This window comes from Oncorhynchus kisutch, linkage group LG6, assembly GCF_002021735.2.
Source record: "Oncorhynchus kisutch isolate 150728-3 linkage group LG6, Okis_V2, whole genome shotgun sequence".
NCBI classification, from domain to species: Eukaryota; Metazoa; Chordata; class Actinopteri; order Salmoniformes; family Salmonidae; genus Oncorhynchus; species Oncorhynchus kisutch.
Genome location: NC_034179.2, coordinates 39,164,389 through 39,185,948, shown reverse-complemented (window position 1 = coordinate 39,185,948; position 21,560 = coordinate 39,164,389). Strand labels below are relative to the sequence as shown.

The window sequence follows — 21,560 nt, the reverse complement described above, 5'->3', positions numbered from 1 at the left end:
AAAGTGGTCCTAACTGACCTAGGACAGGGAATTTTTACTAGGGTTGAATGTCAGGAATTGTGAAAAACTGAGTTTAAATGTATTTGGCTAAGGTGTATGTAAACTTCTGACTTCAACTGTAACTGTTTGTTACATGCAATATGTATTGTGGACTTCACAGGACAGATGTTGATCTCCGGTTTTTGTAATGAAACGAATATGTGGTTGAATTTATTCTTTATTCTTCTTATTGTCCTGGCTTTAGGCCTATATATCACTGTGTCAATGCACATGAACTAACAGGATTATAGAGCAAACAATGCAATTATCACAACACAGGTTGTAATATGATTTTTTTTTCTTCTTCCCTGGCTTGGCTTTCCCTGTGATTTTGCCCACGCCACCGCTACTGACGAAACTTAAATTTACTGTATCATACTTTATAGTGTTTGGATTTAAGTACAGAATAATACAAAATGCTATGAGATCAGGCTGCAGCGGTTCCCCTGTTGACTGACTCCCCATAGTGTTAGACCATAGACCGTAAAAAGAAGGGTTAGACATCTAATCTAGTTTTTGTACACTCAGCATTGTTGGGTAGGTAATGAATGATGTCCCAGGTGTTGTTTCCCCCGTTCGATGGTGACCCAACCGAACACTTTCTCGCGTCAAGGAGTTTAGCCAGAGAGAATAGCGAAAGGAGTATCTCTGGTTTAGCTCCCACAATCACTCCTATGACCCGCCCCCTTTCAAATATTTTGATTGGCAGTTTCTATGACAACTGCACGGTCTTTTTCTGCGTCATTGGTCCATACGGGAACTTCTTCGTTTGATAGACAGTCGTCATGGTAACGTTCTTATTCAGCCTCCATTTTGTTAGCCACTTTCGTTTTTCCCCCAAAAATGTACCTTCTTCCCGGAATAGTAAATCCACTGATCATAGCAATGACATGTACATTGAAACTTATGCCCAGACAGAAATTGGTTAATATAATGAAAGGGGTTGGTAGATGTGCTACAACGGCGCTTACTGAGTACATTGGTTTACTGTAGTTTCTATGGTCTTCCGCCGGGCCGGTACGCTGCGCAGGTTTGGAACGCGCGCCATTTTGTGACATTTACAAAAAAAGGTTTCTTCAAGAAAACAGGGTCTTCAAGTTTTTTTCCGTATAAAAAAAAAAATGCTTTGGAAGCAACGCTACTCTCGCTGAAATGGAAGTATCGACCAACTAATGGTGTACATGCCTACATCGAAATGTTGGTTTCTCTATGGTCAGATCGAATACAGTAAGTTTCTGCTGTTGACGGTGGTGGCGAGTTGACGGAGAGGCGCTGTTGATTTGGAAACAGAATTGACATCTACTCAGAGGAGTGAGGGTTGTACGTTGGGAAATCTGGGGGGGCTCCATGGAGAAGAGACTGTATTCAATAATTCGCCGTAAGGCATTGGGGATTGTAAATGAGGATATTTTTCTGGAATAGGAAGACTGACAGGCAGCGACAAAGGTAAGTTTGTACTCTCGTTCTAACTGTAGCTAGCCATACTAGCCAGTTACAGTGCTAACGTTACCATTGTAATGGTCTAATGGGCTCACACACAAACTAGCTAGCTAGCTAACGTTAGCTGGCAATGACATGACCATTCAACGTTCTATAATGTTTCTTATTTTTGGTGGGAAAACGTGCACCCACATATTGACAATACGATGACAAGCAGTAACGCGTAACATCAGGCCTAGTTAACAATATTAATCGTTAATAACATTGCTAAGTTTAACGGTAACTCGCTACTGTAACTGCTAAGGCCATGTTGGTGTAGTTGTTAGCTAACTTTCCCTTGCCACAGTTAACTTAACGTTAGCTAGCTAGAACCCTAGTCTTACTCCATTCCAGTAACGTTAGCTAGCAATCTAGCTAGCCTGTATTCAATGCAGCTGGCTAACATGGATAGATATGAAAACTTAGCTAACTACCTACTGTAGCATCTTGCCTTTAATGTAATTCAGTGGAAGGCAGTGTTGCTTGCTAGCTGGACCTTTGCTGTTTTAGCAAGATAGATTAGATTAACTAGTTAGGTCAACGTTTTTTGGGTAAGTAACGTTAGTTTGCTATTTACCTAGCTAACGTTAGCTACATAGATAGTAGCGTGTGAAAGCGTAGCAGGATTGACAAGAAGAAGAAAAACTGTCGGGGGAGGTTCTCTTCTGTACTGTTCAACCAATCCAGTAAATGTGGAGGAGTTAGGATGGAGTATTGCCTTCAAAACATCAAAAAGCGGAACTCGCGTCACAGGCTCTCTTTTAATGGTCCCTGAAAACCGGAACATCCGGTTGTTGGAGACTTGGCAGAGGCTACTAGCTACCTACTGCTTCTCTACTGTTTGTTAATGCATCATTCCACCTTGGTTAATGTTAGCTAGCAAACATTAGCAGGGCCCCGTTGTGTTGATGATCTTTTTGCTTTAGTAACATGATTGATAGGGTAAGCTGGCTACAAAGAGTAACTCCACCCCAGGCAGCTGGGTTCAATAGAGGCGATACCAATCATATGTTGCCTTCCAGCTAGCAAACACCTGCTAACTTGACAAGTCATCAGTTTCCAAAGAGATGCAAGCATTGATTGATAGTCAGCTAACGGCTAGTCATAAGGATGGGGAGCTTATCTACGTCAACACATTCATTCTTGATACTGTGTTATCAACTAGCTAACTAATGCTAATATGCTCACATTGACCTAGTGTGTCTGCTGATGAAGTTCGCTAGCTAACATGTTGACCCTAGTGTAATCATGGTCATAGTTCAGTTGAGCTGATATTAGCCACTGACTTGGTTATTTACAAATTGAAATTGAATAAGGAATTTTGTAGCTGACACGAACAGTTTAATTTAAGTTCCAGATCACAGTACATGATACACTTGTTGACAAAAGTATTCATTGACTGAAGCATCAAGTTCAGTGGGGGAAACTAAACGTATTAATTTGAGAACTCACATGAGGTAGACCGCCTCTGCTGTCATGCAAGTACCCATGACTTTGTGAATGAAATTCATACATAGTAGGCACTAGTACGTTTTTGATGGGTTAAATAACTGAGTTTTTGTAGAGAGCTTGAAGGCTTTTTGTTGTTGATCAAGTCAGAAATTTAACTTTTTTAGGACAATGTAACTTGTTGTTAAAATTCCTCCTCTTCAAAAGTATTGGATAAGGCCCATATTTTACATTTACAGTCAATTGATCATTATTATGTAGTAGCACCTGCCCACCAGGAGAAGTTTTCAGTTCATAGCCACTCTCTTGGTCTCTGAAGTTTTCAGTTCATAGTCACTCTCTTGGTCTCTTTTAGTACATAATATCATATCAACCTCATGGTTGAATCAGCGAGTTGCTAATTTAGGCCTACTATAACAGCTACAAGAGTCATGCACAGCAATGGCAAAGCACCTTTTCTATAGTAAAGTTTACAAATGGTATGGATAGATCTCAAATTGGCCTTAGTTTGAAGTCTGTCTGGTGGGTCAATCAGTGTTCTCTTGTGACGCTATAGGCTAAGCGTAATTGTATTGAAAGTAGGGATGCACCGATATTACATTTTTGGGCGATACTGATATCCAATATTTTCCTTGCCAAAAAAAAATGATACCGATAACCAATATTTTAGCTCCCTTTTAAGCATTCTAGAACATTTAAATAGTAAACCAATGGACACAACGGTCTAAGGCACTGCATCTCAGTGCAAGAGACGTCACTACAGTCCCTGGTTCGAATCCAGTCTGTATCGCATCCGGCCGTGATTGGGAGTCCCATAGGGCAGCGCACAATTGGCCCAGCTTCGTCTGGGTTTGGCCGGGGTAGGCTGTCATTGTAAATAAGAATTTGTTCTTAAAACTTCTTACGTGTGAAATCCCGTTAACGGGATCGATTTGACAACAGCCAGTGAAAGTGTAGGGCGCCAAATTCAAACAACAAATCTCATAATTAAAATTCCTCAAACATACAAGTATTACACACCATTTTAACTTGTTGTTAATCCCACCACAGTGTCCGATTTCAAAAAGGCTTTACGATGAAAGCATACCATGTGATTATGTTAGGTCAGCACCTAGTCACAGAAATACACAGCAATTTTTCCAACCAAAGAGAGGAGTCTCAAAGCAGAAATAGAGATAATTAATCACTAACCTTTGATTTTCATCACATGACACTCATGAGACTTCATGTTACACAATACATGTATGTTTTGTTCAATAAATTTCGTATTTATAACCAAAAATCTCAGTTTACATTGGCGCGTTATGTTCAGTAATGTTTTTCTTCCAAAACATCCCGTGATGTTGCAGAGAGCCACATCAATTTACAGAAATACTCATAATAAATGTTGATGAAAATACACGTGTTATACATGGAATTAAAGATATACTTCTCCTTATTGCAACCGCTGTGTCAGATTTCAAAAAAGCTTTACGAAAAAAGCACACCGTGCAATAATCTGAGAACAGCGCCCAGAGACCAAAAACAAGACATACAGATACCCGCCATGTTGTGGAGTCAACAGAAGTCAGAAATAGCATTATAAATATTCACTTACCTTTGATGATCTTCATCGGAATGCACTCCCAGGAATCCCAGTTCCACAATAAATGTTTGTTTTGTTTGATAAAGTCCATAATTTATGTCCAAATACCTCCTTTTTGTTCGCGCGTTTAGTTCACAAATCCAAATTCACGAGGCGCAGGCACTTAGTCCAGACGAAAGTAAAAAAAGTTATATTACAGTTCGTCAAAACATGTCAAACGATGTATAGAATCACTCTTTAGGATGTTTTTAACATAATCTTCAGTAATCTTCAATAATGCTTCAACCGGACAATTCCTTTGTCTTTAGAAATTTAATGGAATGCAGCTCGCTCTCACAGCCGTGCGCATGATTTAGCTCATGGCATTCTGCCAGACCTCTTAGTCAAACAGCTCTTATTTGCCCCCCCCCCCCATTCACAGTAGAAGCCTGAAACAATGTTCTAAAGACAGTTGACATCTAGTGGAAGCCTTAGGAAGTGCAATCGGACCAAATTTACACTAAATCTTGGATAGGCAAAGAGTTTAAATAATGCAAAAACAAAGTGTTGGAGAAGTAGGTAAAAGTGCAATATGTGCAATGTAAAGCTAACATTTAAGTTCCTTGCTCAGAACATGAGAACATATGAAAGCTGGTGGTTCCTTTTAACATGAGTCTTCAATATTCCCAGGTAATAAGTTTTAGGTTGTCATTATTATAGGAATTATAGGACTATTTCCCTCTATACCATTTGTATTTCATTAACCTTTGACCATTGGATGTTCTTATAGGCACTTTAGTATTCCCAGTGTAACAGTATAGCTTCTGTCCCTCTCCTCACTCCTACCTGGGCTCGAACCAGGAACACAACGACAACAGCCACCCTCAAAGCAGCGTTACCCATGGAGAGCAAGGGAAACAACCACCCCAAGGCTCAGAACGAGTGACGTTTGAAACGCTATTAGCGTGTGCTAACGAGCCAGCCATTTCACTTAAGTTACACCAGCCTCATCTCGGGAGTTGAGGCTTGAAGTCATAAACAGCGCAATGCTTGACGCACAACGAAGAGCTGCTGGCAAAACGCATGAAAGTGCTGTTTGAATGAATGTTTACGCGCCTGCTTCTGCCTACCACCGCTCAGTCAGATACTTAGATACTTGTATGTTTGTGTGCTCAGTCAGATTATACGCAACTCAGGACACGTTAGATAATATCTAGTAATATCATCAACCATGTGTAGTTAACTAGTAATTATGATTGATTGATTGTTTTTTACAAGATACGTTTAATGCTAGCTAGCAACTTACCTTGGCTTACTGCATTCGCGTAACAGGCAGTCAGTCTCCTTGTGGAGTGCAACGGTCGTTATTGCGTTGGACTAGTTAACCTTAAGGTTGCAAGATTGGATGCCCCGAGCTGACAAGGTGAAAATCTGTCGTTCTGCCCCTTAAGGAGGCAGTTAACCCACCGTTCATAGGTCGTCTTTGAAAATAAGAATGTGTTCTTAACTTGTTGCGGTCACGACAACACCGAAAAATATTCCAAATTAGCTCCATAATATCAACAGAAACATGGCAAACGTTGTTTATACTCAATCCTCAAGGTGTTTTTCAAATATCTATTCGATAATATATCCACCGGGACAATTGGTTTTTCAGTAGGAGCGATAGGAAAAATGGCTACCTCTGTATTTTACGCAAGAATCACTCTGAGAGCCGTCAGGTGACCACTTGCGCAATGTAGCCGCTTACGGGTATTCTTCAACATAAAGGCGTGAAACTACGTCACAATGCTGTAGACACTTTGGGGAATACGTAGAAAAAGGAATCTGGTTGATAGCCCATTCATTGCTCAATAAAGACGCATCGGAACGCAGAGCATTCAAAACACGAGTCACTTCCGGATTGGATTTTTCTCAGTCTTTCGCCTGCAATATCAGTTATGTTATACTCACAGACAATATTTTTACAGTTTTGGAAACTTTAGAGTGTTTTCTATCCTAAGCTGTCAATTATATGCATATTCTAGCATCTTGTCCTGACAAAATATCCCGTTTTACTTTGGGAACGTTATTTTTCCAAAAATGAAAATACTGCCCCCTAGTGACAACAGGTTAACTAACTTGCCTTGTTAAATAATGATTAAATAATAATAGTCATTTTATTCTCAACCACGATTTCATTATACATGTCAAGCAGTGAAGTCTCAGCTCTGTCTGTCCGTGGCCTCTCTTCCTCTGTGCACACTGTCACTGTATGTCCAGCTGTGTTACATTTCACGTAAACCCTGTTTCTTCTCTACATCGAAGTAGTGGTCCTTGTACCTAGCATCGAGCATGGTGGTGACACAGTAAAGAGGCTCAGAGAGAATGCCACCGAATCGCTTGTCCACAGCCTTGAGTACTTTTGTAAGTTTTAACCCCACGGTCTGTCGGCAGTTTTGTTGAGCAGGCGTTTCAATGCCATGATAGAGGGTATCACGTCTGCTGCAGACACAGTTGATTAGCTTATTTCTCGAGTCAGTTGTTCGAATGGCGCTAGGAGTGTGTCCATGTTTCAAACATGTTCTCAAATGCCATTGAAATGGCAGCAGCAGTATGAGAACCAGCACATTCCTGAGCATGTAATACGGCTTTCATCAGTACGAAATCCTAGTCGACCCACTATGCTGTCAGACTCCGCATGCGCATGGGGCTGACATCGCTGGTCCAAATGTCAGCCGTGAAGCTAATAGCAGTGACTCCCATAGCAAGTAGCTCATAGATGTACGTTTCAACAATACTGTGTAACTGGTGGGGGGCAAATCTGAAAAATAGTGTTTACCGGGGCTCGACCAGTCGGCGAAAGCCAACATCATCCACGACAGAGGACGGTTGATTGCCAAGGGCAATGGATTCCATTATCTTGGCGTTAATGGATTTTGCCTTTCAGTTGTCTCGCTGAAATGTTCTTACTCTTTCAAATGACTGCTCGACTTGAACTTGTTTAGTTGTTGGAGATGTGCGCTTGGTATTTTTCAGATTTTGTTCTGTGTAGCGCTGTATTTTTCGTGGCGTCATTACGTCAGCTACTTAAGTTCTATAGCTAAGCACGTCAGCTTTGACATCGGTTTTGCACATCATCCGTTTTGCACATCGGCGTTAAACTAGCCATTGGGCCGATGTTGGCATTTTTAGCTAATATTGTCTGATTCTGATATGCTCACCGATATATCATGCATCCCAAATTGAAAGGGGCATCTGCTTCAGTCATGACATGGTTGATTCCTTGGAAACAGAATTACCTTAGGGACACATTCTTTATTTAGGCTACTTATAGAAACCTTCCATGCTGAGTGTACTTTACAATAAGCATTTGTGTTCTCTCTGCCTTTGACTTTAATCACAGCAGCAAACACCTCAACAAGTGATTACACGGGCGTCTGTATTTTAAGATTCCTGCCAGTAATTTCTATGCCGGTTCATATTTGGCTGTTTTTGGCTGTGTATGGGTAATAGCCAAGAGAAAAAAAGAAAGTAAAAACGATAATTTTCAACACAAATAGGTCTAATGAACATTAGGCCAATATTCAACATTCATGAGAACCGTGTCTGCACGTACACGGATGTTGATGGAAATGTTACTGCACCAACTTTGGAAGGATTTTCAAACGTAGGCATAAACTGTATTTTCCCCATATCATAATCGGTTGAGATTCATTGTCTATCTCTGTGATGGAATGTCTATTTTTACAGTAGAACACGCTTTGAAAGTAACGTGGAAAGTAGCCTTGTAGTTTATTTTAATTTTTTACTTTTGTAGGCTTCTTGAATGCTCTTCAATGGGCAAAAACGTAGCACAATGGTTGTCAGCGCAAAAGCTTAACATGTCCAATGCAGCCGTTTTATCTCTATAAAATAATTTCTGCGTCAACAATAAAGTACCTTACAATTAAAGGGATACTTCGGGATTTTGCCAATGCCCTTTATCTACTTCCCCAGTGTCAGATGAACTTGTGGATACCATTTTATGTTTCTCATGTACAGTATGAAGGAAGTTAGAGGAAGTTTAGTGAGCCAATGCTAACTAGTGTTAGGGCAATGACTGGAAGTCTGTGGGTATCTACTAGCATGCTAGACTTCTAATCGTGCTTACACTAGTTAGCAATTACGCTAGTTAGCAACTTCCTTCAAACTGCATGCAGGGACATCAAAAAATTATATTTACGAGTTCATCTGACTCTGGGGAAGTGGATTAACTTCTTGGTGACAGGGGGGCAGTATTGAGTAGCTTGGATGAATAAGGTGCCCAGAGTAAACTGCCTGCTACTCTGTCCCAGATGCTAATATATGCATATTATTAGTAGTCTTGGATAGAAAACACTCTGAAGTTTCTAAAACTGTTTGAATGATGTCTGTGAGTACAACAGAACACATATGGCAGGCGAAAACCTGAGAAAAATCCAACCAGCAAGTGCAAAATCTGAGGCTTGTAGTTTTTTTAACTCAGCCCCTATTGTAGATACAGTGGGATATTGGTTATGTTGCATTTCCTAAGGCTTCCACTAGATGTCAATGGTCTTTAGAAGATTGTTTGAGGCTTCTACTGTGAAGTGGGACCGAAATAAGAGAGGAATGAGTCAGGTGTCTGGCAGAGTGCCACAGGCTCTGAGGCACGGTCACGAGAGAGTTAGCTCTCATCCCATTGCTTTTATACAGACATAGGAATTATCCGGTTGGAATATTAATGAAGATTTATGATAAACATCCTAAAGATTGATTCTATACTTAGTTTGACAAGTTTCTATGGGCTGTAACGGAACTTTTTGTCCAACGTTTGGCTTGAACTGAACGTGCTTTTGGATTTGTTTACCAAATGCCCGAACAAAAGAAGCTATTTGGACATAAATGATGGACATTATCAAACAAAACAAACATTTATTGTGGAACTGCGATTCCTGGGAGTGCATTCTGATGAAGATCACCGATTATTGGAGGACCAAAGAAAGCCGATACCGAGTAATCTGCCGATTTTTTAAAAATTTATTTGTAATAATGACAATTACAACAATACTGAATTAACACTTATTTGAACTTAATATAATACATCAATAAAATTCAATTTAGCCTCAAATAAATAATGACACATGTTCAAAAGTGTTGGAGAAGAAAGTAAAAGTGCAATACGTGCCATGTAAAAAAGCTACCGTTTGAGTAACTTGCTCAGAACATGAGAACATATGAAAGTTGGTGGTTCATTTTAACACGAGTCTTCAATATTCCAAGTTAACTTCTTAAGGTATTTTCATTTTTGGATAAATAGTGTGCCCAATTTTAACTTCCTGCTACTCATGCCAAGAATATAAGATATGCATATTAACCTCTAGCGTCGAGCAATCCCGTATCTGGGAGCGTAATTATAGCTTCAAGCTCATTACCATAACGCAACGTTAACTGTTCATGAAAATCGCAAATGAAATGAAAGAAATATATTCACTCAGAAGCTTAGCCTTTTGTTAACAACACTGTCATCTCAAATTTTTGTGTAAGAGTATTGATAGCTAGCATAGCATTAAGCCTAGCATTCAGCAGGCAACATTTTCACAAAAACAAGAAAAGCATTCAAATAAAATCATTTACCTTCAGATGTTTTCAATGAGGAGACTCTCAGTTAGATAGCAAATGTTCAGTTTTTCCAAAAAGATTATTTGTGTAGCAGAAATTGCTCCGTTTTGTTCATCACGTTTGGCTAAGAAAAAAATCAGAAAATGCAGTCTCTACAACGCCAAACTATTTACCAAATTAACTCCATAATATCCACAGAAACATGGCAAACGTTGTTTCGACTCAATCCTCAAGGTGTTTTTCACATATCTATTCGATGATAAATCATTCGTGGCAGCTGTGTTTCTCCTCGAAGCAAACGAAAAATACACGCAGCTGGAGATTACGCAATAATTGCAACGGAGGACACCAAGCGGCCACCTGGTAGATGTAGTCTCTTAAGGTCAATCTTCCAATGATTTGCCTACAAATACGTCACAATGCTGTCGACACCTTGGGGAAACGACAGAAAGTCTAAGCTCATTCGTGACCCATACACAGCCATATAAGGAGACATTGGAACACAGCGCATTCAAAATCTGGGGCACTTCCTGTATGAAATTTCATCTTGGTTTCGCCTGTAGCATTAGTTCTGTGGCACTCACAGACAATATCTTTGCAGTTTTGGAAACGTCAGAGTGTTTTCTTTCCAAAGCTGTCAATTATATGCATAGTCGAGCATCTTTTCGTGACAAAATATCTTGTTTAAAACGGGAATGTTTTTTTATCCATAAATTAAAAGAGCGCCCCCTATATCCAATAAGTTAATAGTAGATTTGGATAGAAAGCACTCGGAAGTTTCGAAAACTGTTTGAATCATGTCTGTGAGTATAATAGAACTTATGTAGCAGGCAAAACCCCGAGGACTAACCGTTCAGATTTTTTATTTTTTATGTCTCTGTCTGTTCAGTGTGTTCTCGTTGGGAAACTATATTTCTTAGGCACTTGTTTTGAGTTCCTACCACTTCCACTGGATGTCACCAGTCTTTGGAATTTGGTTGAGGTTATTCCTTTGTGCAATGAAGAAGTACAGCCATCTAGGAACTGGGTAACACTGTTGAGAGTTACGCAAGACTTGAAAAGTAGCGTTGGTTTGTTGTCTTCCTGTATTGAACACAGATAGACCCGTCTTCAATTTGATCTATTATTAACGTTTAAAAATACCTAAAGTTGTATTACAAAAGTAGTTAGAAATGTTTTGGCAAAGTTTACAGGCAACTTTTGAAATATTTTGTAGTGAAGTTGCGCAAATTGGAAGCGTTTTTTTTCTGGATCAAACACGCCAAATAAATGGACATTTTGGATATTGTGGTGCTATCATCAAATAATAGCTTCTTATGCTTTCGCCGAAAAGCCTTTTTAAAATCTGACATGTTGCCTGGATTCACAACGAGTGTAGCTTTAATTTAGTATCTTACATGTGTGATTTAATGAAAGTTAGATTTTATATCATTTTATTAGAATTTGCCGCGCTGCATTTTCCCTGGCTTTTGGCCAAGTGGAAGGCAAGCGTCCCCTATACCTTAAGAAGTTAAGAGGTTTTAGGTTGTAGTTAATATAGTATTCATAGGACTTTCTCTATACCATTTGTATTTCATATACCTTTGACTATTGGATGTTCTTATAGGCACTTTAGTATTGCCAGTGTAACAGTATAGCTTCCGTCCCTCTCCTCGCCCCTACCTGGGCTCGAACCAGGAACACATCGACAACAGCCACACCCGAAGCAGCGTTACCCATCGTTCCACAAAATTGGAGTAGTTATTCCTCTGCAAGGGGAATAACTACTCCAAGTCTCAGAGCGAGTGACATTTGAAACATAATTAGCGCGCACCCCGCTATCTAGCTAACCATTTCACATCGGTTACACCAACAATTGGGCTAATAAGCTTGAAGTCATAAACATGGCTGTGCTTGCGAAGAGCTGCTGGCAAAACGCACAAAAGTGCTGTTTGAATGAATGCTTACGAACATGCTGCTGCCTACCATCGCTCAGTCACTGCTCTATCAAATATCAAATCATATACTTAATTATAATATAATAACACACAGAAATACGAGCCTTTGGTCATTAATATGGTCGAATGTTGAAAACAAAACGTTTATTCTTTCAGTGAAATACGGAACCGTTCTGTATTTTATCTAACGGGTGGCATCCATCAGTCTAAATATTCCTGTTACATTGCACAACCTTCAATGCTATGTCATAATTACCTAAAATTCTGCCAGGCGGCCCAAACGGTTGCATATTCCCTGACTCTGCGTGCAATGAACGCAAGAGAAGTGACACAATTTCACCTGGTTAATATTGCCTGGTAACCTGGATTTCTTTTAGCTAAATATGCAGGTTGAAAAATGTAAAGGCATTGGTGTTTATGGTTAGGTACACGTTGGAGCGACGACAGTCCTTTTTCGCAAATGCGCACCGCATCGATTATATGCAACGCAGGACAAGCTAGATAAACTAGTAATATCATCAACCATGTGTAGTTATAACTAGTGATTATGATTAAGTTCAATGCTAGCTAGCAGCTGGGCTCCTCGTGAGGCAGGTGGTTAGAGCGTTGGACTAGTTAACTGTAAGGTTGCAAGTTTGGATCCCCCGAGCCGACAAGGTAAAAATCTGTCGTTCTGCCCCTGAACAAGGCAGTTAACCCACCGTTCCTAGGCCGTCATTGAAAATAAGAATGTGTTCTTAACTAACTCGCCCAGTTAAATTAAGATTAAATAAAGGTGTACCCCCCAAAAATTGCCGTCCAAAATTACCAATTTCCAAATGTTATGAAAACTTGAAATCGGCCCTAATTAATCGGCCGACCTCTAGTTAAGTCACCACCAAGCCACAGAAAAACCCAAACATTTTTCCAGCCAAAGAGAGGAGGCACTAATAGAGATAAAATTAATCACTAACCTTTGATGATCTTCATCAGATGACACTCATAGGACTTCATGTTACACAATACATGTATGTTTTGTTCGATAAAGTGCATATTTATATAAAAAAATCTCATTTTACATTGATGCGTTACATTCAGTAGTTCTAAAACATGCGGTGATTGTGCAGAGAGCCACATGAATTCACAGAAATACTCATTATAAATGTTGATGAAAGTTCAAGTGTTATGCTTGGAACTTTAGACACACTTCTCCTTAATGCAACCGCTGTGTCAGATTTCAATTTTTTTTTAACGGAAAAACCATAATCTGAGTACGGCGCTCAGAGCCCAAACCAGCCAAAATAAATATCCGCCATGTTGCGCAGTCAACATTAGTCAAAAATAGCATTATAAATATTAACTTACCTTTGATGATCTTCATCAAAATGCCCTCCCAGGAATCGCAGTTTCACAATAAATGTTTGTTTTGTTAGATAATGGCCATAATTTATGTCCAAAAAACGTATTTTGTTGGGCGTTTGGTAAACAAATCCAAAAGCTTGTTCAGGTCCAGTCGGACGAAACTTGAAGAAACTTGTCAAACTAAGTACAGAATCAATCTTTAGGATATTTTTATCATACATGTTCAATAATGTTCCAACCAGAGAATTCCATTGTCTGTAGAAAAGCAATGGAACGCAGGTCGCTCTCATGTGAAATGCACGTGACCAGTGCGTGGCTCTCTGCCAGACCATTGACTCAAAGAGCTCTCATCCGGTCCCACTTCACAGTAGAAACCTGAAACAATGTTCTAAACACGGTTGACATCTAGTGAAAGCCTTAGGAAGTGCAACATAACCCATATCCCACTGTGAATTCGATAGGGGCTGAGTTTAAAAACTACAAACCTCAGATTTCCCACTTCCTGATTGGATTTTTTTCTCAGGTTTTTGCCTGCCATATGAGTTCTGTTATACTCACAGACATCATTCAAACAGTTTTAGAAACTTCAGAGTGTTTTCTATCCAATACTAATAATAATATGCATATATTAGCATCTGGGACTGAGTAGGATGCAGTTTACTCTGGGCACAGTATTCATCCAAAAGTGACAATGCTGCCCCCTATCCCAAAGGTCTTCAGACACGCTGCGGTAAACGGCAATTGAAAGGCAAGAAAATCCGCCTATCGTGTGTAGTGATCAAATGTTATTTGTCACATGCTACAAATGCAACAGGTGTAGACCTTACCGTGAAATGCTTACTTACAACCCCAACCCCTTAACCAACAATGCAGTTCAATAAATAGAGTTAAGAAAATATTTACTAAGTAAACTAAAGTATAAAAGAAAAAGTAACACAATAAAATAACGAGGCTATATACAGGGGTAGCCGGTACCGAGTCAATGTGCGGGGGTACACGTTTAGTTGAGGTAAATGACTATGCATAGATAATAAATGGTGAGTAGCAGCAGTGTAAAAACAAAGGGGGGGGGGGCCTGTGTCAATGCAAATAGTCCGGGTGGCCATTTGATTAATTGTTCAACAGTCTTATGGCTTGGTAGAAGCTGTTAACACAAAAAAATGACATAAAAATAAACACAAAAAAATCGGGGTGTATATATATATATATATATATCTCTATATATGCTGCTATAACAGCCTCCACTCTTCTGGGACAGATTTCCACTAGATGTTGAACATTGCTGCGGGGACTTGCTTTCATTCAGTTACAAGAACATTCGTGAAGTTGTGCATGGATGTTTGGCGATTAGGCCTGCCCTGCAGCTGGCTTTCCAATTCATCCCAAAGGTGTTCGATGGCGTTGAGTTCAGGGCTCTGTGCATGCCAGTCAAGTTCTTCCACACCGGTCTCAACAAACTATTTCTGTATTGACCTAGCTTTGTGCAGCTGCTCGGGCATTGGAAACCCATTTCATGAAGCTCCCGACGAACAGTTATTGTGCTGACGTTGGTTCCAGACGCAGTTTTGAACTCGGTAGTGAGTATTGCAACCAAGGACAGATTAGTTTTACGCGCTTCAGCACTCGGCGGTCTCATTCTGTTAGCTTGTGTGGCCTAGCACTTCGCGGCTGAGCTGTTGTTGCTCCTAGACATGTCCACTTCACAATAACAGCACTTACAGTTGACCGGGCAGCCCTTGCAGGGCAGATATTTGACAAACCAACTTGTTGGAAAGGTGGCATCCTATGACTGAGCTCTTCAGTAAGGCAATTCTACTGCCTATGGAGGTTGCATGCCTGTGTGCTCAATTTCATCCACCTGCTAGATTTTGTACACCTTAGCCACAACAGGTTTGGCTGAAGTAGCCGAATTCTCTAATTTGAAGGGGTATCCACATAATCTTGTGTATTTAATGAATTCCCATAACTTCTGGAGCCCACTGGTGCAGAAACTCTTGAGGGCCAAGAATATTTTATGCAATGTTGCAAGTTTGCTAGGTCAAATTTAGGGCCGGACCCAGTTGATAGTTTATACAATGTTTCAAGTTCGTTGCAGACCGACCATGTGTAGCCAATGTGATTCATAGGATATTTTTATCAGGATTTTTTTTACCTGAAGGCTGGAATGTTCATATTTGTTGGCTTTATGTAGGCTATTTTTACATAGTTGGCAATGGCAATAGAAGTTATGCATTAAAATTTTGATACAGGTGCATGATAATGGTCCATTCTAAATCCGAACAAATGTCACACATATATTATTCTGTATATGTAAAGACATGATTAAATCAAGAACAGTCTGGTGGGTGACTATTTGCCTATCACTTGTGAATGATATATTATCACTTGTGAATGATGCCCAGCATAAGAAACAATACCTATTTTTTGTGCAACTTTTTTGAATCATAGTCACACACTTCATGTACCCTAGCCCATAGGCCTATGTGTTTGAATAAGGGTTGTATCACAACTAGTGGCCAAATAACTTCTTAAAATTAAGCACATTAATCTGCTTTACAAGAGGTGTAGTGCCTATCGGGCATATATAAGCAGCGACTGAGTTTCAAGTTTGAGGAAGATCATTTTCACCATAAAAATGCTCATTTATAATAAAAGCATTACATGCATAATTGCTTTTGTGTTCACTTTTGATAATGGTGTTTTCCGCTAATGGAACATTGGCGCTTATAGCCTACTACCATGTGCGCATTGCTGCGCTTATAATAAAGAAATAGCCTAATAGTTTATGAACAGTTTAAGCTAAACGGTCTGATCTGTTGTGTCAGCTACATTGCATAAATATGTTTTTTGTTGTTGCTTGTGGTTGTATTTAATTTGGGATCTATTGCATCCCACAACTGTCCCAGACTATTTTTGGAATATTAATTTATTTTACAGAATAGAATAGGTCGACTTTTGTACTATGGGGATAGTAGATTGTTTGCAGTTCGTTAGGCCTACTCATCTTGTTGGCTGACGAAAAGTAAATGTGACCAGTTCTTCCAATATGCACCTCGGAATTGGATAATTGCATCGGACTACACTACATTACATTTCAGGCTAGGTACACATGGATTTCCTAGCAGCTCCATCAAGCATTGTATTGATCTTGAAATCTACAGCAGCAGCATCAACCATTCATGTTTCTAGATATATTTCAAGTTATATTTCGAGTTTCTAGATATAGATCTTTCTTGCTATTCATGGGTTGCGTGCTTCGTCACTATTGTTTTGAACGTTCTCTTGAGGACCAATTCCCGATACTACTCAGTGGCATTCTCTGAGCTGCCATGTGATGATGACAATTTAGTCTAAAGAGGATTATAGTGACTTTGGAAAACAATTACATTTCTAAAGGAGGCAAATCATTAGTATGAACACCTTTTGGAGATGGAGTATAACTTAATTATGGATGAGTGTTCCTGTGGCGGAACCAAATCAGCGGAAATTTTAGAGCGCCACCTATAGTTTTTGATAAAACTCAAACTTTCATTAAAACACTAAAGTACGAAGGTACTGAATTAAAGCTACACTCGTTGTGAATCTAGCCACCGATTCAGATTTGTAAAATGCTTTTCGGCGAAAGCATGAGAAGCTATTATCTGATAGCATGCACCCCCCAAAATACCAGAATGTCACCTAAACAACAGATTTTGCGGTAGCCGGCGCTACACAAAACGCAGAAATAAAATATAAAACATTCATTACCTTTGACGAGCTTCTTTGTTGGCACTCCTATATGTCCCATAAACATCACAATTGGGTCTTTTTCCCGATAAAATCCGTCATTGTATACCCAAAATGTCATTTTCTGAAGGCCGGTCTGATCCAGAAAAAATCCCCTTTACAAGACGCAACATCACTTTTTAAAATTACAAAAGTTGCCTATAAACTTTTACAAATCACTTCAAATTACGTTTCTAAACCAAATTTAGGTATTAATAAACGTTAATAATCTATCAAATTGATCACGGGGCGATCTGTATTCGATAGCAGCAAGTCTTGAAATCATCGTCCATGTTTTCACTTTCACAACATCCTGTGGTGCGCCCAAAGAAAGGAAGTGCCTATACGTCATCTAACCAAGGATAAAGCAGACATGAAATGCCAGTACTGGCGACATCGTGTGGAAGCTGTAGGCGTTGACAGGGGAACCTCATTTATTTTCTGTCGCCTTAGACAATACATTGACTGGCGGATGAATATTTTTTGTGTGTTTTTGGTGAACAGTTTTCCGAGGGATTTTTACTCCTAAACACGTTCTGTTATAGCCACAGACACGATTTAACCAGTTTTAGAGACTTCAGAGTGTTTTCTATACACACATACTTATCATATGCATATACTATATTCCTGGCATGAGTAGCAGGACTTTGAAATGTTGTGCGATTTTTAACAAAAAGCTGCGAAAAGCTGTGAAAATTCGCATCATCCCTAACAGGTTTGAAGCTAGCTAGCTAAGATTGAGGGGCCTGGTTTTAACTAACATTAGCATGGATAGCTAGGTCTTTAAAAAAAAAAAAAAATTCTAGCTATGAGAATTGCTATCTCTCTAAAGTAAATTTGTCAATTACTTTTCTACTTCAGCAATGTCATCATATATCCAGGCCACTATAGTGTCTTCTCAGATAATTTTAGCTAGATTGCTAGCTATCGAAGTCTGTGAGTTAACTACACTGCCTTCATAAAGTTTTCAAACCTCTTGACTTTTTCCACATTTTGTTGTCTTACAAGGTGGGTTTAAAATAGATGTAATTGTAATTTTTTCATCAACGATCTACACAAACTATTTTAATGTCCATGTGGAAAAAAAGTCAATACATGTTAGAAATCACCTTTGGCACCGTTTACAGCTGTGAGTCTTTCTGGGTAAATCCCTAAGAGCTTGGCACACCTGCATTGTACAATATTTGCACATTATTATTTAAAAAAATTATTCAAGCTTTGTCTAGTTGGTTGTTAATCATTGTGTGACAGCCATTTTCAAATCTTGCTGTAGATTTTCAAGCAGATTTAAGTCAAAGCTGTAACTATGCCAGTCAGGAACATCTGGGTGGAGAAGTGTTACTCAAGCACGAAATTACTACATTTACATTCATGATTTGGAGCGAACCCTGACTGAAGCTGAGCAGAATTTCCAATAATAATATTTTAGATCTGCGTTTACAAAACACAGCAAGATATTTTTCTGCGTTATCTTTCATTTTCTGCATGAAAAATGTAGAATCCTGCCTTAACGTAACCCTTGCTTGCTGTTCGGTCCTCAATTAAAGCACAGTAAAAAGCTTATGCGCCCGACTCCATGATTCCAACAGTTCACCCAAGTGTTTAGATCTAAATTGCGAATCAAATCACAATGGCCTCCATTTCTTTTTTTCATGCAGCCCTATGTGGAAATGATCTCAAATGCGTGCAGAAATGGTTGAAAATGCATAAAAGAATATGTTTGGTTGAAGTTTAATTGAACAGTGCGAAGGGAAAGGGGGATACCTAGTCAGTTGTACACCTGAATGCATTCAACTGAAATTTGTCATCCGCATTAAAAAACAATCAGAATGGAGAAAGCCCCATTTTGAAATCACTTAGAATGTATGTGTTGGCACTAGAGGTCGACCGATTATGATTTTTTAAACACCGATACCGATTATGAACCAGGAACACATCGACAACAGCCACCCTCGAAGCATCGTTACCCATGCAGAGCAAGGGGAACAACCACTCCAAATCTCAGAGCGAGTGACTTTTGAAACACTGTTACGGCGCACCACGCTAACTAGCTAGCTATTTCACATCGGTTACACCAGCCTAATCTCGGGAGTTGATAGGCTTGAAGCATTGCGAAGAGCTGCTGGCAAAACGCACGAAAGTGCTGTTTGAATGAATGCTTACGGGCCTGCTGGTGCCTACCATCGCTCAGTCAGACTGCTCTATCAAATCATAGACTTAATTTTAACATAATAACACACAGAAATACGAGCCGTAGGTCATTAATATGGTCGAATCCGGAAACTATCATCTCAAAAACAAAATGTTCCGTATTTTATCTAACGGGTGGCATCCATAAGTCTAAATATTCCTGTTACATTGCACAATCTTCAATGTTATGTCATAATTATATAAAATTCTGGCAAATTAGTTCCCAACGAGCCAGGCGGCCCAAACTGTTGCATATACCCTGACTCTCCGTGCAATGAACGCAAGAGAAGTGACACAATTTCACCTGGTTAATATTGCCTGCTAACCTGGATTTCTTTTAGCAAAATATGGAGGTTTAAAAATATATACTTCTGTGTATTGATTTTAAGAAAGGCATTGATGTTTATGGTTAGGTACAGTCGTGCAACGATTGCGCTTTTTTCGCAAATGCGCTTTTGTTAAATCATCTCCCGTTTGGTGAAGTTTGCTGTATTTGTTATCAAGAAATAGTCTTCACACAGTTCGCAATGAGCCAGGCGGCCCCAACTGCGGCATATACCCTGAATCTGTTGCAAGAGAAGTGACACAATTTCCCTAGTAAAAATGAATGAATGTTAGCAGGCAATATTAACTAAATATGCAGGTTTAAAAATATATACTTGTGTATTGATTTTAAGAAAGGCATTGATGTTTATGGTTAGGTACACATTGGAGCAACGACATTCCTTTTTCGCGAATGCGCACCGCATCGATTATATGCAACGCAGGACATGCTAGATAAACTAGTAATATCATCAACCATGTGTAGTTAATTAGTGATTTATGATTGATTGTTTTTTATAAGATAAGTTTAATGCTAGCTAGCAACTTACCTTTGCTTCTTACTTCATTCTCGTAACAGGCAGACTCTTTGTGGAGTGCAATGTAAGGCAGGTGGTTAGAGCGTTGGACTTTTAACCGTAAGGTTGTAAGATTGAATCCCTGAGCTGACAAGGTAAAAATCTGTCGTTCTGCCCCTGAACAAGGCAGTTAACCCACCGTTCCTAGGCCGTCATTGAAAATAAGAATGTGTTCTTAACTGACTTGCCTAGTTAAATAAAGGTGTAAACATTTTGTTAGTGTTTTTCTTATTCAGAAACATGAAATACTTTCTCATATGTTTATACTGTCAAAAATGTGAAAAATACTGTGATATATTTTGGCCATATCGCCCAGCGAAAAATGTCAGTGTGGAGTCATAAACTATAATAATAAATATGCTGTATCACTCAGCATTTTGTGACAGGGCAGGCACTTTGTTGATTCTTGATGTTCAGTTGTAGAACGTCATCTGTGTTTAGAAGTTTTCTTCCACTTTGACATTAGAGTATTTTGTGTAGATCGTTGACCAAAAATGGCAATTAAATCCATTTGAATCCTACTTTATAACAAAACAGAATGTGGAAAGTCGAGGGGTGTGAATACTTTATGGCTCTTGGTCAAAAGGCTTGAGCAATATACCACATTACCTCTTACTAGTAATACATTTCTAGTTTTATAAACATTACAAAGCATGCTCATCCATTTTTGGTGGTGTTATGGCAAACATTTTCTTCTCTCATTCAGGTTGCATTTTAAACAAAGGTGCTTTATTTTCATATTACATGTAGCCCTTCAGTCAGTTCTAACAATGGTAGCCTATGGTATTTTGTCCACTTCAAATAGCCTAGTGATAACACTGATAACACAGATCAATGCAAAACACTCATCAGAAAAAGTTTTTGAAACAGAATCATTTCTATCATGGTGAAAATCAGACTTCTCTTTCATTGTTGCTGACTGTTAGCCAAAACTACTGGAGAATAGCAGTCAAAAAACAACCACGCCAGCTGTTGTGGTACCGGTATTTGCGTCATTCTGATTGATCAGGAGATCTAAGAGCATTTTTATTTATTTAGACTATCCGAATATCTGTAAACATGTCATATTATTTTAATAGTGAAATAGATTTCAAATACCCATCTCTACTAGATATAAGGGATGTGACAAATGGCCAATTTAGCTTAACATTTAAACTGCCATTTTTAAAAATCAATTTCATACAATTCCACGTCAATTTACAATGCAGAATAATGGCCCTGTAACATATGAATGACCTTTTAAGGTTCGGGCAATGAAGTTATATCCACCGTGACCGTTCACAGACATAAAATGCA

The 21,560-nt window shown here is 39.2% G+C and overlaps 1 protein-coding gene across 6 annotated transcripts in view; it reads left to right on the top strand.

The window, feature by feature from the left end:
* Positions 1 to 862: 862 nt before the first annotated feature.
* The window catches only part of LOC109892822 (dual specificity tyrosine-phosphorylation-regulated kinase 1A), a 51,190-nt gene continuing 30,492 nt past the window's right edge, over positions 863 to 21,560 (top strand). For 4 of the 6 annotated variants that reach the window (XM_031826716.1, XM_020485627.2, XM_031826715.1 and 1 more), the window contains exon 1: positions 864 to 1,485. The gene's annotated coding sequence lies outside the window, so the exon portion shown is untranslated. Of the gene's footprint in view, positions 1,486 to 21,560 lie in introns of all 6 variants that reach the window. The other 2 variants (XR_004210302.1, XM_031826714.1) reach the window with 2 other exon arrangements.